The sequence below is a fragment of the Cherax quadricarinatus genome, chromosome 16, assembly GCF_038502225.1.
Source record: "Cherax quadricarinatus isolate ZL_2023a chromosome 16, ASM3850222v1, whole genome shotgun sequence".
In the NCBI taxonomy this organism is placed as follows: domain Eukaryota; kingdom Metazoa; phylum Arthropoda; class Malacostraca; order Decapoda; family Parastacidae; genus Cherax; species Cherax quadricarinatus.
In genome coordinates this window covers 24,699,848-24,721,091 of record NC_091307.1, presented here as the reverse complement: position 1 = coordinate 24,721,091, position 21,244 = coordinate 24,699,848, and the positions used below count along the sequence as shown (strand labels likewise).

The window sequence follows — 21,244 nt, the reverse complement described above, 5'->3', positions numbered from 1 at the left end:
TTAAACAAGTTAAGAAAGCCTAGGGAACGAATGGATTTGTCAGTTAAAAACAGAGTAGGGGAGTTAGTAGATGGGGAGATGGAGGTATTGGGTAGATGGCGAGAATATTTTGAGGAACTTCTAAATGTCCACGAAGAAAGGGAGGCAGTAATTTCATGCACTTGCCAGGGAGGTATACCATCTTTTAGGAGTGAAGAAGAGCAGGATGTGAGTGTGGGGGAGGTGCATGAGGCATGTAGAATGAAAGGGGATAAAGCAGCTGGAACTGACAGGATCATGACAGAAATGTTAAAAGCAAGGGGGATATAGTGTTGGAGTGGTTGGTATTTTTGTTTAATAAATGTATGAAAGAGGGAAGGTACCTTGGGATTGGTGGAGAGCATGTATAGTCCCTTTATATAAATTGAAGGGGGACAAAAGTGATTGTAAAAATTATAGAGGAATAAGTTTACCGAGTATACCAGGAAAAAACACACGGTAGGGTTATTATTGAAAGAATTAGAGGTAAGACAGAATGTAGGATTGCGGATGAGCAGGGAGGTTTTAGAGTGGGTAGGGGATGTGTAGATCAAATGGTTTACATTGAAGCATATATGTGAACAGTATTTAGATAAAGGTAGTGAAGTTTTTATTGCATTTATGGATTTAAAAAAGGCATATGATAGAGTGGATATGGGAGCAGTGTGGCAGATGTTGCAAGTATATGGAATAGGTGGTAAGTTACTAAATACTGTAAAGAGTTTTAATGAGGATAGTGAGGCTCAGGTTAGGGTGTGTAGGAGGAAGACTTCCCGGTAAAAGTAGGTCTTAGACAGGGATGTGTAATGTCACCATGGTTATTTAATATATTTATAGATGGGGTTGTAAAAGAAGTAAATGCTAGGGTGTTCGGGAGAGGGGTGGGATTAAATTATGGGGAATCAAATACAAAATGGGAATTGACACAGTTACTCTTTGCTGATGATACTGTGCTTATGGAAGATTCTAAAGAAAAACTGCAAAGGTTAGTAGATGAGTTTGGGAGTGTGTGTAAAGGTAGAAAGTTGAAAGCGAACATAGAAAAGAGTAAGGCGATGAGGGTATCAAATGATTTAGATAAAGAAAAATTGGATATCAAATTGGGGAAGAGGAGCATGGAAGAAGTGAAGGTTTTCAGATATTTGGGAGTTTGTGTCAGCAGATGGATTTATGAAGGATGAGGTTAATCATAGAATTGATGAAGGAAAAAAGGCGAGTGGTGCTTTGAGGTATATGTGGAGACAAAAAAACGTTACCTATGGAGGCAAAGAAGGGAATGTATGAAAGTATAGTAGTACCAACACTCTTATAGGGGTGTGAAGCTTGGGTTGTAAATGCTGCAGCGAGGAGTTGGTTGCAGGCAGTGGAGATGTCCTGTCTAAGGGCAATGTGTGGTGTAAATATTATACAGAAAATTCGGAGTGTGGAAATTAGGAGAAGGTGTGGAGTTAATAAAAGTATTAGTCAGAGGGCTGAAGAGGGGTTGTTGAGTTAGTTTGGTCATTTAGAGAGAATGGATCAAAGTAGAATGACATGGAGAGCATATAAATCTGAAGGGAAAGGAAGGCAGGGTAGGGGTCGTCCTCAAAAACGTTAGAGAGAGGGGGGTAAAGGTGGTTTTGTGGGCGAGGGGCTTGGACTTCCAGGAAGCGTGTGTGAGCGTGTTAGATAGGAGTGAATGGGGACGAATGGTATTTGGGACCTGACAAGCTGTTGGAGTGTGAGCAGGGTAATATTTAGTGAAGGGATTCAGGGAAACCGGTTATTTTTATATAGCCGGACTCAAGTCCTGGAAATGGGAAGTACAATGCCTGCACTTTAAAGAAGGGGTTTGGGATATTGGCAATTTGGAGGGATATGTTGTGTATCTTTATACGTATATGCTTCTAAACTGTTGTATTCTGAGCACCTCTGCAAAAATAGTGATTGTGTGAGTGAGGTGAAAGTGTTGAATGATGATGAAAGCATTTTCCTTTTGGGGATTTTCTTTCTTTTTCAGTCACCCTGCCTCGGTGGGAGATGGCCGACTTCTTAAAAAAAGTAAAAAATTATTTCTTTGCAAAGGTTACACTATGTGTTTACATATAATATGATTGGAGCAAAGAAAGCCACTATCATTCTGAGGCATTTCGGGCAGACTTAACCTAATACTAATAGTCTACTAAGTCTAGACTGGTGAAAAGTGTACTAGTGGTGGTTACCAATGTTTTGCTGATGATGACACCAATTACTGGCAGTCTTTTGAAGTTTCTCCTTACTGTTATTATTATTATTATTATTATTATTATTATTATTATTATTATTATTATTATTATTATGTACGTGGTGATGGGCTCTTGATCTAGGGATTTGGATCTGTGCTCCAGTTCCCTAAATTAATAATAATAATAATTATAATGCGTGTGTATTAGTCATAAGAGGCGACTAAAATGCCAAGAGCAAGGTGCTAGTAACCCCTTATCCTGTATACTTTACTAAGGTTGAAAAGAGAAATTTTTGTTTTTCTTTTCGCACCACCCTGCTTCGGTGGGATATGGCCGATTTGCTGAAAGAAGAAAGAAGACGTATGTATTAATAATAACAATTATAATACGTATGTATTAAGAATAAGAAGAATGATAATACAATATAATAGTAATAATATGTTGTCATTTTCAGACATTTTTTGTAATTTTTTTCATATTTTTGTGCCAAATGCTTCAAAATACAAATTGGTAACCCTCTGGGTGGCTGTAGTTACTGCTAGACCACGGCTATCTCAGTGCCAACCAAGCATCAAAAAGAAGAGGTGGTGTGCTGCTCTGAGTGACCGCAGCAGACCCTTGGGATGCATAATTTTGTCTTGTATTGTACAAATTTCTTACGCAATGCCTCAGGAAGAGATTAGAAACTATGAAAAAAGCTAGAGAAATGAAGAATGCAGCAGCATAGTGAGGCAGCTGACCGCCGCTGCCACCACTGTGGCCACAGTGATCATGTCTTCATCTGTCTTGACCACATCAGTGGTTACATGTGACACCCTCACCACTAATCATAGATAAACACAGGCTAGGTGTGGGTTTATTGACTGGGAAGATACTAGAGTGGGAGAGTAAACGGCAGATGCTTTCTGCTGCTGCCAGCGTCGCCATCACTTGCCATATTATGCCCTGTTTTATTCATTCTGGAGTATATATCATGTTTCTATGTTATTAATATTGTTTATCATGTCATATTAGATGAATTGTGATAGATAACTAAGCTGTAGAGTTGATATTAGCATTATTTTGTCATGTCTCTTGAGAGGTTGGAACAGATTAATTGCATTTCAATTAATTTAAATGAGGAAAATTGACTCGGTATATGAACAAGGTCACGGAATGGATTAAATTCGTAAGCCGAGGTTCCACTGTATTAAACAACCACGGTGACAGTACACACTCCTGTCTAAGACCTACTTTTACCGAGAAGTAATCTCCCTCTCTCCTACATGCCTTAACCTGAGCCCTCACTATCCTCATAAAAACACTTTACAGCATTTAGTAGCTGACTACCTATTCCATACACTTGCAACATCTAATTTATCTTTCCTTAAATCTGTGTGTGATTTGTCATAGATGATTTGAATTGTACATTCAAAATATATTCAGTTTTTTCTGATTTAATGCAAAATCTTGGAAGGTAATGACAGTTTGCCAGTGTATTCTTGACTCTTTCAAATGGAGAAAAAATTGATTCTGAAAATTGTACATGTTTATAGAGGGGCCACAGATATATAAGATCACTTTTTAGTTGTAGAGAGTAAAAGGCAGATAGGATACAAGGAAAATGGAAGCAGCAGGTAAGAGAGAGGTGAAGGTTTATAAGCTAAAGGAGGCAGTTAGGGTAAGATATAAACAACTATTGGAGGATAGATGAGCTATTGAGAGTATAGGCAATGGGGTTGAAGATGTATGGGGTAGGTTTAAGAATGTAGTGTTAGTGTTTAGTAGAAGTTTATGGTTACAGGAAAGTGGGTGCGGGAGGGGAGAAGAGCGATTGGTGGAATGATGATGTAAAGAGAAAAAGCATATGAGAGGTTTTTACAAAGTAGAGGTGATGCCTGGAGGGACGAGTATATAGAGAGGAAAGAGTGGTGAAGCAGTGTAAAAAGAGAGCAAATGAGAGAGTGAGTGAGATGTTATCAACAAATTTTGTTGAAAATAAGAAAGTTTTGGAGTGAGATTAATAAGTTGAAGCCTAAGGAACGAATGGATTTGACAGTTAAAGGTAGGAGAGGAGAGTTATTAAATGGAAGGTTAGAGGTATCAGGAAGATGGAGGGAATATTTTGAGGAATTAAATGCTGATGAAGATGGGGAAGCTGTGATTTCATGGTATAGGGCAAGGAGGAATAATATCTCGTAGGAGTGAGGAGGAGCGAATTGTGAGTGTGGGGGAAGTTCGTGAGGCAGTGGGTAGAATGAAAGGGGTTAAGGCAGCTGGGATTGGTGGGATGAAGATAGAAATGTTAAAAGCAGGTGGGGATATAGTTCTGGAGTGGTTGGTGCTTTTATTTAATAAATGTATGGAAGAGGGTAAGGTACCTAGGGATTGGGAGAGTATGCATAGTTCCTTTGTATAAAGGCAAAGGGGACAAAAGAGTGCAAAAAATTATAGGGGAGGTACTGCCATCCTGCCAAGTGAGTGTAAAACGAAAGCCTGTAATTGTTTTATATGGTAGGATTGGTGCTGTCTTTTTTCTGTCTCATAAACACGCAAGATTTCAGGTGCGTCTTGTTACTTCTACTTACATTTAGGTCGTGCTACACATGCATGTACAAGCATATATATACGCACCCTTCTGGGTTTTCTTCTATTTTTCTTACTAGTTCTTGTTTATTACCACTCATCTCCATGGGGAAATGGAACAGAATTCTTCCTCTGTAAGCCATGTGTGTCGTAAGATGCAACTAAAATGCCAGGAGCAAGGGGCTAGTAACCCCTTCTCCTGTATATATTACTAAATGTAAAAGGAGAAACTTTTGTTTTTCCTTTTCTGCCACCCCGCCTCGGTGAGATACAACTGATTTGTCGAAAGAAGAAAGTCTGTTGAGTATACCTGGTAAAGTGTATGGTAAAGTTGTTATTGAAAGAATTAAAAGCAAGATGGAGAGTAGAATAGCAGATGAACAAGGAGGCTTCAGGAAGTGTTTACAATGAAACACAAAAGTGAACAGTATAATAAGAGTAAAGAGGTTTTTGTGGCATTTTTGGGTTTGGAAAAGGTGTATGACAGGGTGGATTGTGGGGTAATGTGGCAGATGTTGCAAATGTGTGGAATAAGAGGTAGGTTATTGAAAGCAGTGAAAAGTTTTTATGAGGATAGTGAGGCTCTGGCTAGAGTATGTTGGAGAGAGGGAGATTACTTCCCACTAAAAGTAGGCCTTAGACAAGGATGTGTGATGTCACCATGGTTGTTCAATATATTTATAGATGGGATTGTAAGAGAAGTGAATGCTTTGGTGCTGGCAAGAGGTGTGGGGTTAAAAGATAAAGAATCTAACACAAAGTGGGAGTTGTCACAGTTGCTCTTTGCTGATAACACTGTACTTTTGGGAGATTTTGAAGAGAAGTTGCAGAGGTTGATGGATGATTTTGGTAGGGTATGTAAAAGGACATTAAAAGTGAATATAGGAAAGAGTAAGGTGATGAGGATAATGAAAAATTTAGGTAACAAATGACTGGATATCAGATTTGAGGAAGAAAGTATGGTAGAGGTGAATGTATTCAGATACTTGGGAGTGGATGTGTCAGCAGATGGGTCTATAAAAGATGAGGTGAATCATAGAATTGACAAGGGAAAAAAGGTGAGTGAGTGGTGCATTGAGGAGTCTGTGGAGACAATGAACTTTGTCCATGGAAGCAAAGAGTGGAATCTATGAGAGTATAGCTATACCAATACTCTTATATGGTGGCGAAGCATAGGTGGTGAATGTTGCAACAAGGAGAAGGCTAGAGGCAGTGAAGATGTCATGTCTGAGGGCAATGTGTGGTGTGAATATAATGTAGAGAATTTCTTAGTTTGAAAATTAGGAGGTGCAGGATTACCAAAACTGTTATCCAGAGGGCTGAGGAGGGGTTGTTGAGGTGGTTTGGACATGTGGAGAGGATGGAACAAAATAGAATGACTACAAGAGTGTATAAATCTGTAGTGGAGGGAAGGCGGGGTAGAGGTCGGCCTAGAAAAGGTTGGAGGGAGGGGATAAAGGAGGTTTTGTGTGCGAGGGGCTTGGACTTCCAGCAATCATGCGTGAGCATGTTAAGAGTGAATGGAGACGAGTGGTTTTGGGGACCTTACGAGCTGCTGGAGTGTGAGCAGGGTAATATTTAGTGAAGGGATTCAGGGAAACCGGTTATTATAGATTTAGTCAGACTTGAGTCCTGGAAATGGGAAGTACAGTGCCTACACTTTAAAGGAGGGATCTGGGATATTGACAGTTTGGAGGGACTTCTAAACTGTCGTATCTGAGCACCTCTGCAAAGACAGTATGTGAGAGCGAGGTGAAAGTGTTGAATGATGAAAGTATTTTCTTTTTGGGGATTTTCTTTCTGGGGATTTTCTTTCTTTTTGGGTCACCCTGCCTCAGTGGGAGATGGCCAACTCGTTGAAAAAAAAAAAAAAAAAAAGCTAAACCTACAAGGGTCATACAGTGCAATGGGGCAGGGAATAATATAGGGGTATTAGGGAGGCAAGAAGGAGAGGTATTACGAATAGGGTCATACAGTGCAGCGGAGTAGGACACCTGTGAATACAGATATTTTAGTGTACAGTACATAGACAAACAGAATCCATTGCCATTTGAATAGTACATGTACATATATATATGTTTACCATTGCTCTGTTTGAGTGTGTGAACCCCTCAGTCTTATAAATACAATAAAATGCACATACAGGTACCATCCGATTTACAACCAAGCTTGGTTCTGACCAATCGGTCGTAAGTCCAAATGGATGCAAGTTGAACCTTTGAAAATTGCCGACATACTGGGTAGGGCATAATGTCAAACCTTACCTATATAAACTACCTACATAGTACTGGAATGTAATGTACAATCATTATTTCATTCTTTTTACCATAATTTACTTCTGTTGATATCTTCTTCTTTCAACAAACCGGCTGTATCCCACCGAGGCAGGGTGGCCCAAAAAGAAAAACAAAAGTTTCTCTTTTTTAAATTTAGTAATTTATACAGAAGGGGTTACTAGCCCCTTGCTGATATATTTTAATTATTTATGTACTGTATAATATGTATACATGGTAGTGAACTGTATTGTAAATTTTACATCTCATACAGTATCATATGTTACTGTTATCTTTAAGTATTGTCGACACAGTGGAATGGGAGAATACCACTGGTAGTGTCATCCTGCTAGAATGTCCTAATAACCTATACCTTAAGTAAAGAGAAACAACTCTGGAACGTGTGTAATACGTATCTGGCTGGGTGGGTGGTTGGCTGACTGAATGTGGCTCTCTCTCTCTCTCACAGGTACATAAGTAAAGTTATCATACATAGTATAAATTACCTAGGATAACCCAAAAAAAATCCAGGCAGTGCTATACAGTAGATCTGTGCTCCAGTGCCCTAAATTAATAATAATAATAATTATTACAATAATACATATGTACTAATAATAATAATAATCACTGAGGCACATTAAATGTGTATAAAATGTTAATATAGACATTTTGCTTAATCCATCTATGATTTTTTTTTAAATTATATAATAAACATGCTACATAATATATAAACATATGAATTAACAAATATGAGATGTTTTTTCTGGTAGGCTTGACAGAGTGAACAAAAACCATTCGTGGCCGGGCTGGTAACAACAACAACTAGGTTGTTTACAAAACTCGCGAACCTTCTACACACACATTCTCTCTCTCGTTTATTCATATAATCTTGTTTATTCACCTCTCACTCTACATTAAGACTACAGATATTTTAAGGTAAGTAATGAGTGAACACAATTATTATATTATAGTTTAATATTATAGTTAATATTATTATTAAACTATAATATTATTTACCCTTTGACTGTCAAGCCCCTTTCTGAAACTGTCATTCTATGTTGCAAAATTTTTGGAAAAAAAAAAATATTTTTTCTCATGAAATGATAGACAATCTTTTCCCGATGGTAATGACACCAAAAGTACGAAATTTGGTTGAAAACTCACGGAATTATGCTCCCGCGAAGTTGGCAGTCTCGGTGACATATACACATCAGCGATTTCGCCGACTTTGGGCCCTGTTTTTGGTCAATTCCATTGTTCCAGTTGACCAAACTCATACGTATTTCTTTAGAACTCGATTTTTTCTATCAAGTGAGGACAAGAAATCGCCCATTTACTGATTTGAACAACCCAATAAAGTGGTCGGAAATTGGCAATTTGCCCAATTTCATGCAAATTAAAAAAGATGCCAATTTCAAAATAGGGTCCAGAATAAACAATGTAGACATTCTTGGCACTAAAATAACATATTCTCTGCTCATTAGTCACATCTCTAGGCCCCTCTTATATTACTGTTGCTTTCTATTTTGATTTTTTATTCATACAAAAAATACAAAATTTACTGTTATGCAGACTACTGCATTATTGTAAAAATGGTATAAATAATATCAGTGCACTAGTGAAAGAATATTAGACTCTCCAGTTGACGTGTATTGGACATGTGTGATTTGCTTACTCTTGAACATTGGTAAAAATCGAACATTTCCGCTACTTTGAGCTCAATTTCAAGGTTGTTTTCATCATAAAACTAATCAAAATCATCTCTGTTTCTGCAGTATATTTTCCATTTTATCACTTGTGACCATGAAAACAAGAATACAACGATAAATACTATACGAATTATTATTATTATAATCAAGGGGGAAGCGCTAAACCCGGAGGATTATACAGCGCCTGGGGGGGGATGTGGAAGGCATTCAGGCTTAATTCGGGGAACTGGAGCACAGATCCAATTCCCTAAATCAAGAGCCCCTCACCAACATCAAGGAACCTTCCTTGAGGGGAATACTATATGAAAATACACCTCAGATTCGGCGTTTTAATCCAAAAAAATGGTCAATTTTCTTTTCTCATTATGCACTGCATGCTGCAGGATTTTTTTTATGTGGTGCACACTGACCACACAGACCCACTCTCTCACATGTGGGCCTACCAGCTTTCTCCTGCTTGATTTGAAGCCGCTAGAATTATTGAGCATATATACCTCCGAAACACTGGCTTGTAAGACGTATATATATATATACGACCAAAACAGGCAAAGGGTTAAACTATAATATAATAATCGAAACACTCATTACATACCTTAAAATATCTGTAGTCTTAATGTAGAGTGAGAGGTGAATAAACAAGATTAAATGAATAAATGAGAGAGAATGAGAGTGTAGAAGGTTCGAGAGTTTTGTAAGCAAACTGGTTGTTGTTGTTACCAGCCCGGACACGAATGGTTTTTGTTCACTCTGTCAAGCCGACCAGAAAAACATCTCATATTTGTTAATTTATATGTTTATATACGTAGCATGTTTATTATATAATTTTGAGAAAAAATCAGATGGATTAAGCAAAATGTCTATATTAACATTTTATACACATTTATTTATTTATTTATTTATTTAAAAATTTGAGCACACATACAGAGGTACAAAAAATACAGATAAGAGCAGCATGCCAAAGCCACTTATACTATGCATAGCATTATGGGCTGGCTTAAAATTAACTTAAGATTAACTAAGCAATGATGAAATCAGTGATAAAACTTTAATGTAAACAGATTACTCTAAAGCACAAGTGAGTATTACAAAGACAGGTCATATGGTTGTATGCATTGTTGTACATTCAGTAGAATGGAGTATTCTGTTAGGTAGTGTATTTAAAAAATAATAAAGTTAGATTGGGTTTTAGGTTTAACATTTATGTGATATAATTGTGAGAAACATTTAAGATATACAATTTATAAGGTTCAGTTATTCAGTATTTATTTGGTTTTGGGTGAGTAAGTGATCTTTGAGAAGAGACTTGAATTTATAAACAGGTAGTGTTTCTTTTATATTTACAGGTAATGAATTCCAGATTTTAGGGCCTTTTATGTGCATTGAGTTTTTGCATAGTGTGAGATGGACACGAGGAACATCAAAGAGTGATCTGTGCCTTGTGTTATGGTCTTGTGTTCTGTTGAGGTTGGCAAGGAGATGTTTGAGGGGAGGGTTAATATCAGAGTTAAGTGTTCTATGTATGTAATAGGTGCAGTAATAAGTATGGATGTTTTGTATGGTGAGTAGGTTTAGTGTATTGAATATTGGTGGAGTGTGCTGCCTATAGTGAGAATTTGTTATCATTCTAACTGCAGCCTTTTGTTGGGTAATTAGTGGTCTGAGATGGTTACTTGTTGTTGAGCCCCATGCACAAATTCCATAGGTGAGATAGGGGTAAATAAGAGAGTGATATAGGGCCAGGAGGGCTGACTGTGGAGCATAGTACCGTATCTTCGATAGTATGCCTACAGTCTTGGAAATTTTCTTAGAAATTTGTTGTATATGTGTATGAAATTTGAGTCTATTATCAAGGTGGATTCCTAAGAATTTTCCCTCTGTTAGCTTTGTGATAGGTGATCCGTTTATCATTATGTTAAGAGGGACATCTGTAGCTCTGTTACCAAACTGAATGAAGTAGCTTTTGTCAATGTTTAGTGTAAGTTTGTTAGTCCTCATCCAGGTAGATATTTTCTGTAATTCGGTATTTACAGTATTGGCTAGCGTGACTGGGCTCGGGTGGGAGAAGACGTATGTAGTGTCATCTGCAAATAGTGTGGGTTTGAGTAATTGCGAAGCATTTGGTAGGTCATTTATGTATAGGAGAAAGAGAAGAGGGCCAAGGACACTTCCCTGTGGGACACCAACTGTAATTGGTTGTGCAGAAGAGTTTGCCCCATTTGCATACACATATTGGCTTCTGTTGCTGAGGTATGACTTGAGGTAGTTGAGGGAGTGCCCTCTTATACCATAGTGTGACAATTTTATGTGGAGCAAGTCATGGTTAACTGTATCAAAAGCTTTACGTAAGTCAATGAAGATCCCCAGTGGGACTTCTTTTTTCTCTATTGCAGTGTATATATGTTCTAGCATGTGTATAATAGCATCATTAGTATTTTTATTAGGCCTGAATCCAAATTGGCAGGGGTTGAGTATGTTTTGGGAGATAAGGTAGGAGTAGATTCGCTTATGAATTAATTTTTCGAAGATTTTTGAGAGAGGGTGTAAGTTGGATATTGGCCTATAGTTATTCAACTCTGTTTGGTCTCCTCCTTTGTGGATCGGGGTGACCCTTGCTATTTTGAGTACTGTAGGGAAGGTGGAGGATTCAATGGATTTGTTAAAGAGTGTTGCAATGATTGGTGATAGCACTTGTGACACTTTTTTGTATATAAAGGGTGGTAAGGTATTTAAATCTCCTGCCTTGTTTTTTAGTGTGTTGATAAAAAGGGAGACTTCGTATGGGTTAGTCGGAGCTAGGAACAGTGTGTTCGGGTAGTTGCCGGTGAGGTAGTCATTTGGTGGGGTATCTGAGCTTGGGATTTTATTGGCAAGGTTTTGTCCTATAGTGGAGAAGAAGTCATTGAGTCTGTTTGCTGTTTCTATTGGTGGGAGTTGGGGTTCATCTGATTTTGCTAATTTTATTTCGCTATTTCGTGATATCTTTTTTGATCCTAGAATTTCTGATAGGGTTTTCCAGGTCTTTTTTATATCACCTCGTAAGTTGGATAATCTGTTCTCATAATACAATTTTTTTGCCCTTCTTATCAGGCTGGTTAGGATTGACGAGTAACGTTTTGTTTGGTCTCTGGTTATGTGACCCATTCTGTACTGTTTTTCATATTGGTGTTTTGTATTTATGGATTTGAGAATGCTGGGTGTTAGCCAGGGACTGTTCAGTCTCTTAGCTGTCATCTGTTTAGTTTTTTTAGGGCAGTGCTTGTTATAGAGGTATTGGGTCTTTTTTAGAAAATTATTAATACATTCGTCAATATCTGTATAGATTTCTAGCTCAGTGTGCCAGTCAATGTTTGCTACTGCTGTTGTGAAGTTATTAATGGCTGCCTCATTGTGAAGTCTGAAGGTGACTTTAGTAGTGTCTTGGGGTAATTTACCAAGAGTTGTTATGAGAAAAGTAGGGTAGTGGTCTGTGGTATTATCTGTAATTATGCCTGATTTTAAAGGGGATATGGTGTTGGTCCAGATGTGGTCAAGTAGGGAAACACTAGTCTCTGTAACTCTTGTAGGTTTTGTTACTGTTGGTAGCAACATACAGTTACTCATTGTGTTTGTGAATTCAGTAACGTGTGGGTCCTGGTCTTGCAGGAGATTTATATTGAAGTCACCTGAGAGTAGTAAGTGATCTTTGTTCATGCGTGCATCAGTTATCATACTTCCTAGGTTTTGACTAAATTGGCTAATGTTTGACTGTGGAACTCTGTAGATGTTTATCAATGTGAGAGGTTTTTGTAGGTATTTGGATTTGAATTTGGCTATTATATATTCCCCATGTTCATCCCTTGTGCAAGTATTAGTGATACATTCTAGTTGGTCTGAGTAGTATATGGCTGTGCCACCCCCTTGTTGGTCTGGCCTACAGTTGTGTATGGCTGTGTAACCAGGAATGGCATAGACATCTGTACTATCAGGCTTTAGCCAGGTTTCAGTTAGTGTAATGATGGACATATTGGCATGTAAGGAATTTAGTAATGCTATGAGGTCATCGTAATGCTTGCTTAAAGATCTGATATTGTAGTTAAAGATAGTTATGTTGTTGTTGGCACTGAGAAGTGCCTTTGATTGTTCTGCAGTGTAGTAATTACAGTAACTGTTTGATTCATTTAAGTCATTAAATAAGAGGTTGGTATCAGGATCAATGCTTGTAATCATAAGATTTGTAGTGAATCTATAGTTAGAATTAAGTATAAAACAAAGTAAATAGTCTTAAGCTAAAAAATAGCTCGGTGATTATTATTGTTATCATTATTAATATGGCATTTTCAAGACCAATTACCCTCTTAATGAGTGACTGAGACAGATAAGCAGAAAAGACATCACACAGGTAGACACAGATATACAGGCAGACAGATACAGGTTTATGTGCAACAGTAAAAATAAATAGAGAGTTCGAGAGTAAGAGCCTTTCTTGCCACAGTCTCCAGTGCAAGATTCAGACTTCATCTTAGGGGCCATGGTGAAATTTACTGTCCACTTAATACAGTATGATGCTGCTGATAGGACAGGGTTACTCAAACTGATGCTGCCTGCATGGCGCATTGCCGCTGCGAGTATTGTCAAATATTGTACAAAGGTATGCATCAGCCAGCCCAGCCCAGCTGCCAGATGCACAGTCGTATGTCGAGCAGGTCATAAGTCGGATGGTAGGTGTATGTGTTTTGCTGAGAATTAAAGTAACATTTATATAGAAAGTGAAATGTCCATTTATTTATAAGAAACATTTGGCTGATCATCTTTCTTTCCCCAGATTTATGAGTCTGTGAATTGGAATTATTTGGAATAATACTGAAGAAACTAATTGAAGATATAATTAGAAAAGAATAATGCAGCATTGACTGCAAAAGTGAGTATATTAAATGTGTCAATCCTGAAAAGCTGCCTCAACATTTCTTATTAGAGGGATACACACTGCAATCCACTGCTATTCTGTAGGTATCAAAATTGTCATTGCCTACATGTGCTTCATGTTTTAGCTTAAACCCTTTAAAAATGATACTGTGCTTTTTTTTTTTTTTTTTTTTTTTTATTTGTTCACTTGCTGTATATGAAATGTATCCCTACAACAGGACAATACTTTATAGATTTTAGTCTTTGTCCTAGATTTTAGTGGCTTGATCAAGAGCATAATCAAAGCTTGTATAAGAGGTGTCAATCAATGCTTTGGAAAAAGTTAATAATTTTTTACAATTGTGTAAGAGGATTAGTCACGTCTTGAAGCTCTTGCTCTCTGGCAGTGAAGGTTTAAAAAATTGATTTTGTCCTAGGTGATGAACATACCACCACTTGGCTAGATTTGATAAGAAGTGCTACCTTTTTCCACTGAGGTACCTTTTTAAAAAAATCCATTGTATAATTTACACTGGTGGTGTCAAATATTTTGAAAGTTTTGTCTTTTTTTTCACATTTGTGGCCAGTATTTTCAATATGAAGTGCTATTTCTAAGCAAATATTTAGATTTTCATGCCTCTGTAAAAATTTTTCATTGTCATTTTGAGGTATGTACTGTATAAAGCTGCCAAAATGTGTGAAAAACCTATTAACATTGTCAAAACTAACTCAAGGAAGGAAAACAATCCCAGCACATTTTGTCCCCAAAATAACCGATATATTGTGGGCATGTTATGGCTCGAGAGTGTGTGTGTGTGTGTGTGTGCAAGCTGTCCCTATTATAAGAGTCAAAATACAAGACTTCATTAAACATCCATGCCTTGGTAGCACAAGACTTAATTCTGTACATGTAACTATGTAATTCTATAGCACAGACACCTCACTGGGTAATGTGCCAGTCTTATGAATGTTGGCATTCAAGATAAGCATCACATGCCAGGGAGAATGCTGGTGTGCATTGTTTATGCTATATTGGTTATATTCTGGCTATTCCAGTCATGATCACTGCAATGTTTAATACTGTATGTTTTAATATACTGTGCAATTTGACCATATTTAATGTAACATGCATGACTAATTAAAGCACTATTGTGTATTGCTTGGAAATGCTTTGAGTAAATTGAATTTGTGTTCTTTCCCCCTCTAAAATTATTGAGGTTGTGTTGATATTTCAGTCACATGCCTTGGATAATGAAGGTATTTGTTTAATGCTTGTTTAGAGCTTACCAGTAAACAAAATTGAGAAATATCAAATTTATTTTTTTTGCCAATGATTAGAGATACAGTAATTTATTTGGTTACCTAGTCAGCCAATATAAATTTGCAGTTAATCTGCTGCAATTAAGAAAGCTATCTGTACCTCAGATTGCTTACATATATTTTTAATGCTAAAACTTTAACTTAAAATGCTCTAGGAGCTGGGTATTCAAAGTTCCTTCTGTGTTTGTTAATTACATATTTAAACAAGTCATCTGACTTGCTGGGAAAGTTACCATTTTTTTTTTATGAAAATAAATGCCAGAGACGACAATAGTGAATTGACTAGCAGGGATAAAGTAGAAGTCAGTATGTTATTTAGAATTCAGCATTTTCATTTCTTTTGAAGCTAATGTCTATAAGAAGTAAAACAGTAGAATTGCTGAAAGTTATTTTTTTACCATGTGGAATTTCTGTTGTCAGATAAAAATGATTCAACATGTAATATTTAAGGCATTTCGGTCATTCATGTATTAGATGTAGGATTGTGCACAAATTTAGGCCTAGCATTTTTTAAGAACTTGTTGCTTATAACATTGGCCCTTGAATTATAACCACTAATTTATTTTTGTAATTACAATTTATCTTAGAAATCATTTTGTATATAGGTTTGTAAACTTTTTCTTTCTCCCCCTTAATTAAATTATTAAAAAGCACTAAACCACAAGGGCCCCCTAATTAAAAGGATGTGTTAAAAATATGATATCCGATTATTATTATTATAATCAAAAAAGAAGCGCTATACAGTGCTGCAGGGCAGGAAGGAAGCGAGGGCATCAGGTGGCAAAAGGGAGATGGATGAGTAATAGGTTACGGATAACAGCGGGGCAGTGGATGGTGAAAGGGTAAAGGGCAGCAAGAGACTGAACTAGAAAGGGCTGAGGGGAGTGCAAAAAGTATCATCAGAGTTTGTGGAGTAAATCAGTCATTGTCAAGAAGTCAATGAGAGAGTCAGGATTAAAGGAGGGTCCATCAGCAAGAAGGGAAGGTAGAGAGAGAGTAGTAGAACGAAGACGACGTTGGAATCCGAATATTGACCCGTTGTAGCAGAGAAAAAGGGAAAAATTTTAATGTTAAATTCTCCAAGCTCTTCCATTTGTATCAAGAGAATATGCAGCCTATCCAGTCTTCAAGCTCTATTATTATTTATCATCATCATGAGTAAGCATGAACTTGTAGAGCTCATGCAGCACCCCCTCAACTTCAAAGAAATTTGATTCTTAAATTTTCTACTGCAGTTTGTTTGCATTAGGTGAATCATATTTGTTGTAACCTGCACATTTACCTGTGGGTGTGCTCTTACAAAAGCTGAATGCCAGTACTGGATTCTCAACTCATCCATTTCAGTATTTTTTTTTTTTTTTTGAGACTAGGTTCAGCAGAGTGAGTGACACTATGTGAAGACATTTAAGGTTCAAGCTTCAAGTCTTCTTGGTGGTTCCCCATTTTCTGTTCATACATTAATTCATTTGTGTGTTAATGTATAGTACAATTGGTTGAATTTGGTTATTAACCTAACTAGAGTAATTAGTAATTGTTCAAGCTTAAACATATACTATAAAGACCAACATTTGTTAAGTAGTTAGGTTGAAATGCTTGGCAGTTATCTTCTTGCTATTATACCAAGTTGATATTAAAGTAAATAAAAAAAAAAAAAAAACGGTGCAGTGCTGTTCAGAGACTTGTGACAATGCTTCGGTCTGCCTTGGATCATTAACTAGTTGTCTTCTACGTGCAGGTTATTTTTGACGTTAAAATACCTTTCAGTATTCCAGTATTAATACTGTTGAAATATTTAAAACCTATTCCTTAAGTATATAATAAAAATGAGAAGATAGCATAACTAATTTTGTTATGGTCTTAATTTTAGCTACAATTTACACTCCTAGTGCTTAACTTTTTACTTTCTTGTACCCCTCTTGATTTTGCATTCCTTTTTCATTTTGGTTTTCCATTTTTTTTTTGTGTTAATTAGCTCTAATACACTGAGTTCTGATTGTACTAGTCTGCATATCTACCAAGTTTATAAAATTATTACACAGCTCAACATGCATGTCAGCCTCACCATTTGTGGTTATTTCTAACTTCCGAAGTGCGTTACAAGCTATCTAGAAATTACTTTTTTTGTCCTTTTAATACAAATTTTTGGTAATGTTGTATTTCTAGTATATAAAATATTTCTTTTGCTTGGTCCTTGGATATGCCAATGTTCAAGGCAATGAACAAGCAACTCAGCCACTTTGTTGGCTATTCATGAATTACCAATTTCCTACAAGGAGTCTACCTACCGACCTGGAGGATACTACTTTTTCTGACTTTGTACTTTCTCAGCAACTCTGCAATTATTGGCAACAATGTTGGTTCAAGTTAGAATGCAGTTGTTATTTATCAAACCACAACTAGGATTCTGGCAATCTTCCCAACACTGTTGGGTTGGGAAACTTCACTCATTTATGAATTAAACTACGAGGCTCACATAGATAAAATGGAGAAACTAGCACCACTGTGTTGACTGCCAAATTGCACTGTCAGTTCACCAGATCTTAATAGATTGTCCTGTCTATCAGCAGGCATGCAGGATTCGCTTCTGACATCTACAATGGCCTAACATGCTCCAATTAATATCTGACTTGAACAGGGGCTAACCTATTGCACCACCTATAATTTCATTTTTGCTCACTAACCCCTACCCTTGTACACCCTTACCCCTTGCACATCCCTACCCAGTGCTGTGTGAAATGTGGGGGTTTAGCTCTTAATTTGATTATAATGTAGTAGGTAGGTAAGGTTCGTCAGGAATTATTATTATTATAATCAAAAAGAAGCGCTAAGCCACAAGGACTATACAGCGCTGCAGGGCAGGAAGGAAGCGAGGGCATCAGGTGGCAAAAGGGAGATGGATGAGCAACAGGTTACGGATAACAGCGGGGCAGTGGATGGTGAAAGGGTAAAGGGCAGCAAGAGACTGAACCAGAAAGGGCTGAGGGGAGTGTGAAAAGTATCATCAGAGTTTGTGGAGTAAATCAGTCGTTGTCAAGAAGTCAATGAGAGAGTCAGGATTAAAGGAGGGTCCATCAGCAAGAAGGGAAGGTAAAGAGAGAGTAGGAGAACGAAGACGACGTTGGAGGTAAATTCTGCGTGCTCGTTGATAGAGAGGGCAGTCTAACAGAATGTGGCTAATCGATACTGGAACTTGACACTGCTCACAGAGAGGAACAGGGTGCCTCTCCATGAGATACCCATGAGTAAGACGAGTGTGGCCAATGCGAAGGCGGGAGAGAGTGGTCTCCCAACCTCGGCACTGATGACAAGAAGACGGCCAGTAACCTATGCTCGGTTTAATAGAATGAAGTTTGTTACCGAGCAGAGTTGACCAACGTTGTTGCCAACGGGTGCGAAGGTGGGTAGCTATTGCAGCAAAATAGTCTAGAAATGGAACACCTCGATAGGAAATTGGTAGGTCATATACTGCTGACCGCGCAGCAGTGTCTGCCTGTTCATTGCCCTGTACGTCGACATGACCAGGGACCCAACAAAAAACAATATCTTTATGTTTGGTAGAGATACGGCGTAGCCAAAGTTGGATACGGAGAACTAGGGGATGAGATGTATCAAATTTTCGTATAGCCTGTAGAGCACTAAGGGAGTCTGAGACTACTACAAATGATGACACAGGCATAGATGCGATACGAATAAGTGCTGCAAGAATGGCATACAGTTCAGCAGTAAAAATGCTAGCTGAAGATAGTAAATGCCCTCGTACGACGCTGTCCGGAAACACTGCTGCGAATCCGACGCCGTCTGAAGACTTAGAGCCATCTGTGTACACAGCGGTGGCATGAGAATGAGAGTGGAAGTGATCAAGAAAAAGAGAGCGGGAAGCCACCGTAGGCAGTTGAGCTTTCGAGCAAGGGAGTGAGAAAGAACAGACCCGAACAGCTGGAACTTCCCAGGGGGGTAGGGAAAAGTGAGATGCTACATGAACATATAAAGGTGGTAACTGAAGGGAAGACAAGAGTGAAAGTAGGCGAAGAGAAAAGGGACGGAGCAAACAGGGGCGGCGAACGAATAAAGAATGTCTACTAATATCGGTGACCATTCTATAAATGGAAGGATTGTGTAGATCGTGAGAGCGTACATAGTAACGAAGGCAATGGGCATCACGGCGATCAGACAAGGATGGAACATTTGCTTCTGTATAGAGGCTCTCAACAGGGGAAGAGCGAAAAGCACCAAGGCACAAACGTAAGCCTTGGTGATGGATAGAGTTAAGGCTAGAGAGAGTAGCAGGAGAGGCCGCGGAATAAATCTGGTCACCATAATCGAGTTTCGATAAAACGAGGGCTGAATGTAGGCGAAGCAGAGTTCGACGATCAGCTCCCCAGGAAAGATGAGCAAGGGTTTTAAGAAGGTTTAGCCGGCTGTGACAAGTTGCCTTCAGAGAGGTAATGTGAGGTTTCCAGGTTAACCGACGGTCAAAGAGAAGGCCTAGAAACCTGACTGTATCACGTTCGGGGATACGGGAGCCATAGAGATACAAAGGATGATCGGAGATAACAGAGCGTCTAGTGAAAGTAATTTGGTGAGTTTTGGTACTTGAAAATTTAAACCCATGTGTGGTGGCCCAAGTGGAAACACGGTCGACCGCATGCTGGAGAGAAACTGCAATAAGGTGACAGTCAGCGCCTGCACAAGCAATAGCGAAGTCATCAACATAGAGTGATGACCAAATATTGGGTGGAAGAACAGAGGCCAAATCATTTATAGCAAGGAGAAAAAGTGTTGTGCTTAGAACACATCCCTGAGGGACACCTTCAGCTTGGACGAAGTCCGGGGAAAGAACATTATTGACTCGAACACGGAAATGTCTGTCAGTTAAAAAGTTCTTAAGGAAGGATGGTAGATTGCCTCGGAGGCCTAAGGAATGGGCCTGGGCCAAAATATTATACCTCCAAGTTGTGTCATATGCCTTCTCAAGGTCAAAAAATATGGCAATAACTGAGTGATTATTCGCAAAGGCATTACGAACATACGTATCCAAGCGTAGTAAGGGGTCTATGGTAGAACGACCCTTACGAAAGCCATATTGACTAGCGGAGAGACTGTTGTGAGTCTCTAAATACCACATTAAACGTCGATTTACGAGGCGTTCCATCACTTTGCAAACTGCACTTGTAAGAGCGATGGGGCGATAGTGGGAGGCATCATGTCCTGTAGTACCCGGTTTGCGGAAAGGGAGAACAATGGCAGATTTCCACAGCTGGGGAAGAACTCCTTGTGCCCAAATAAGATTGAAGAGGTGTAAGAGGACTACAAGGGCTGACCGATGTAAATGTTGTAACATACGAATATGAATGTCATCAGGCCCAGCTGCCGATGATCGGCAAGCTGAGAGCGTTGCCTCCAGTTCTTGAAGTGTAAAAGGCACATTATACTGTTCTTCTCCGAGAGAAGAAAAGTCCAAGGGTACTAACTCTCTGGCAGACTTTGAGGAAAGAAACGAGGGGCATAGATGGAGCCCTCGGGAAATACGGACCAGATGTGTGCCAAGTTCAATGGCAACGTCGAGAGGGTTTGCTATATCAACACCAGTGACCCGTAGAACAGGAGCCGGGTCAGGAGAGTATTTACCACTCAATTTCCTCACTTTTTTCCAGACTGCACTCATAGAAGAAGCAGAGGTGATGGTGGAAACATAGTCTCGCCAACAAGTGCGTTTAGCTTCACGGATGACACGGCGAGCGATCGCACGCTTCTGCTTAAAATCAACAAGTCTCTCAGCGGTTCTATTGTACCGGTACCTGCCCCATGCAGCACGTTTCAAACGTACTGCACGAGCACAAGCAGGAGACCACCAAGGCACGCACTTCTGAGAATGCCTGCCTGAGGTGTGGGGTATAGAATGAGAAGCTGCGGTATAAACTGATGTCGAGAAGATGTGTAGGAGCTCATCAATGGAGGATGAAGAAGGAACCTCACTAAAAGCAGTGAGGTGTGAGTAAAGATCCCAATTTGCCCGATCAAATTGCCAGCGAGGGCTACGGGAAGGTGGTGAATAAGAAGGAGAAGTAAGAATGATCGGAAAATGATCGCTGTCATGTAAGTCTGGTAGAACAGACCAGGTGAAGTCTAGTGCTGTGGAGGAAGAGCAGACTGATAGATCGATGCAAGAGAGAGTATGAGTACGAGGATCAAAATGGGTGGGAGTACCCGTATTTAAAACATGGAGGGGGTGAGAGGCAAGAAAAGCCTCCAACTGAATGCCACGTGAGTCACA

At 38.7% G+C, this 21,244-nt stretch overlaps 1 protein-coding gene and 1 long non-coding RNA gene across 10 annotated transcripts in view; one reads left to right on the top strand and one right to left on the bottom strand.

Moving 5' to 3' along the window:
- LOC138852769 (uncharacterized) overlaps positions 1 to 21,244 on the bottom strand; it is a 40,559-nt gene that overhangs the window by 3,395 nt on the left and 15,920 nt on the right. The gene's annotated exons all lie outside the window — the stretch shown is intronic.
- Positions 1 to 21,244, top strand: part of krz (beta-arrestin protein kurtz) — a gene marked incomplete at its 5' end in the record, with an annotated part of 81,243 nt that overhangs the window by 52,837 nt on the left and 7,162 nt on the right. For 8 of the 9 annotated variants that reach the window (XM_070085490.1, XM_070085494.1, XM_070085492.1 and 5 more), the window contains 1 exon segment: positions 13,571 to 16,663. 9 annotated transcript variants of the gene reach the window in all.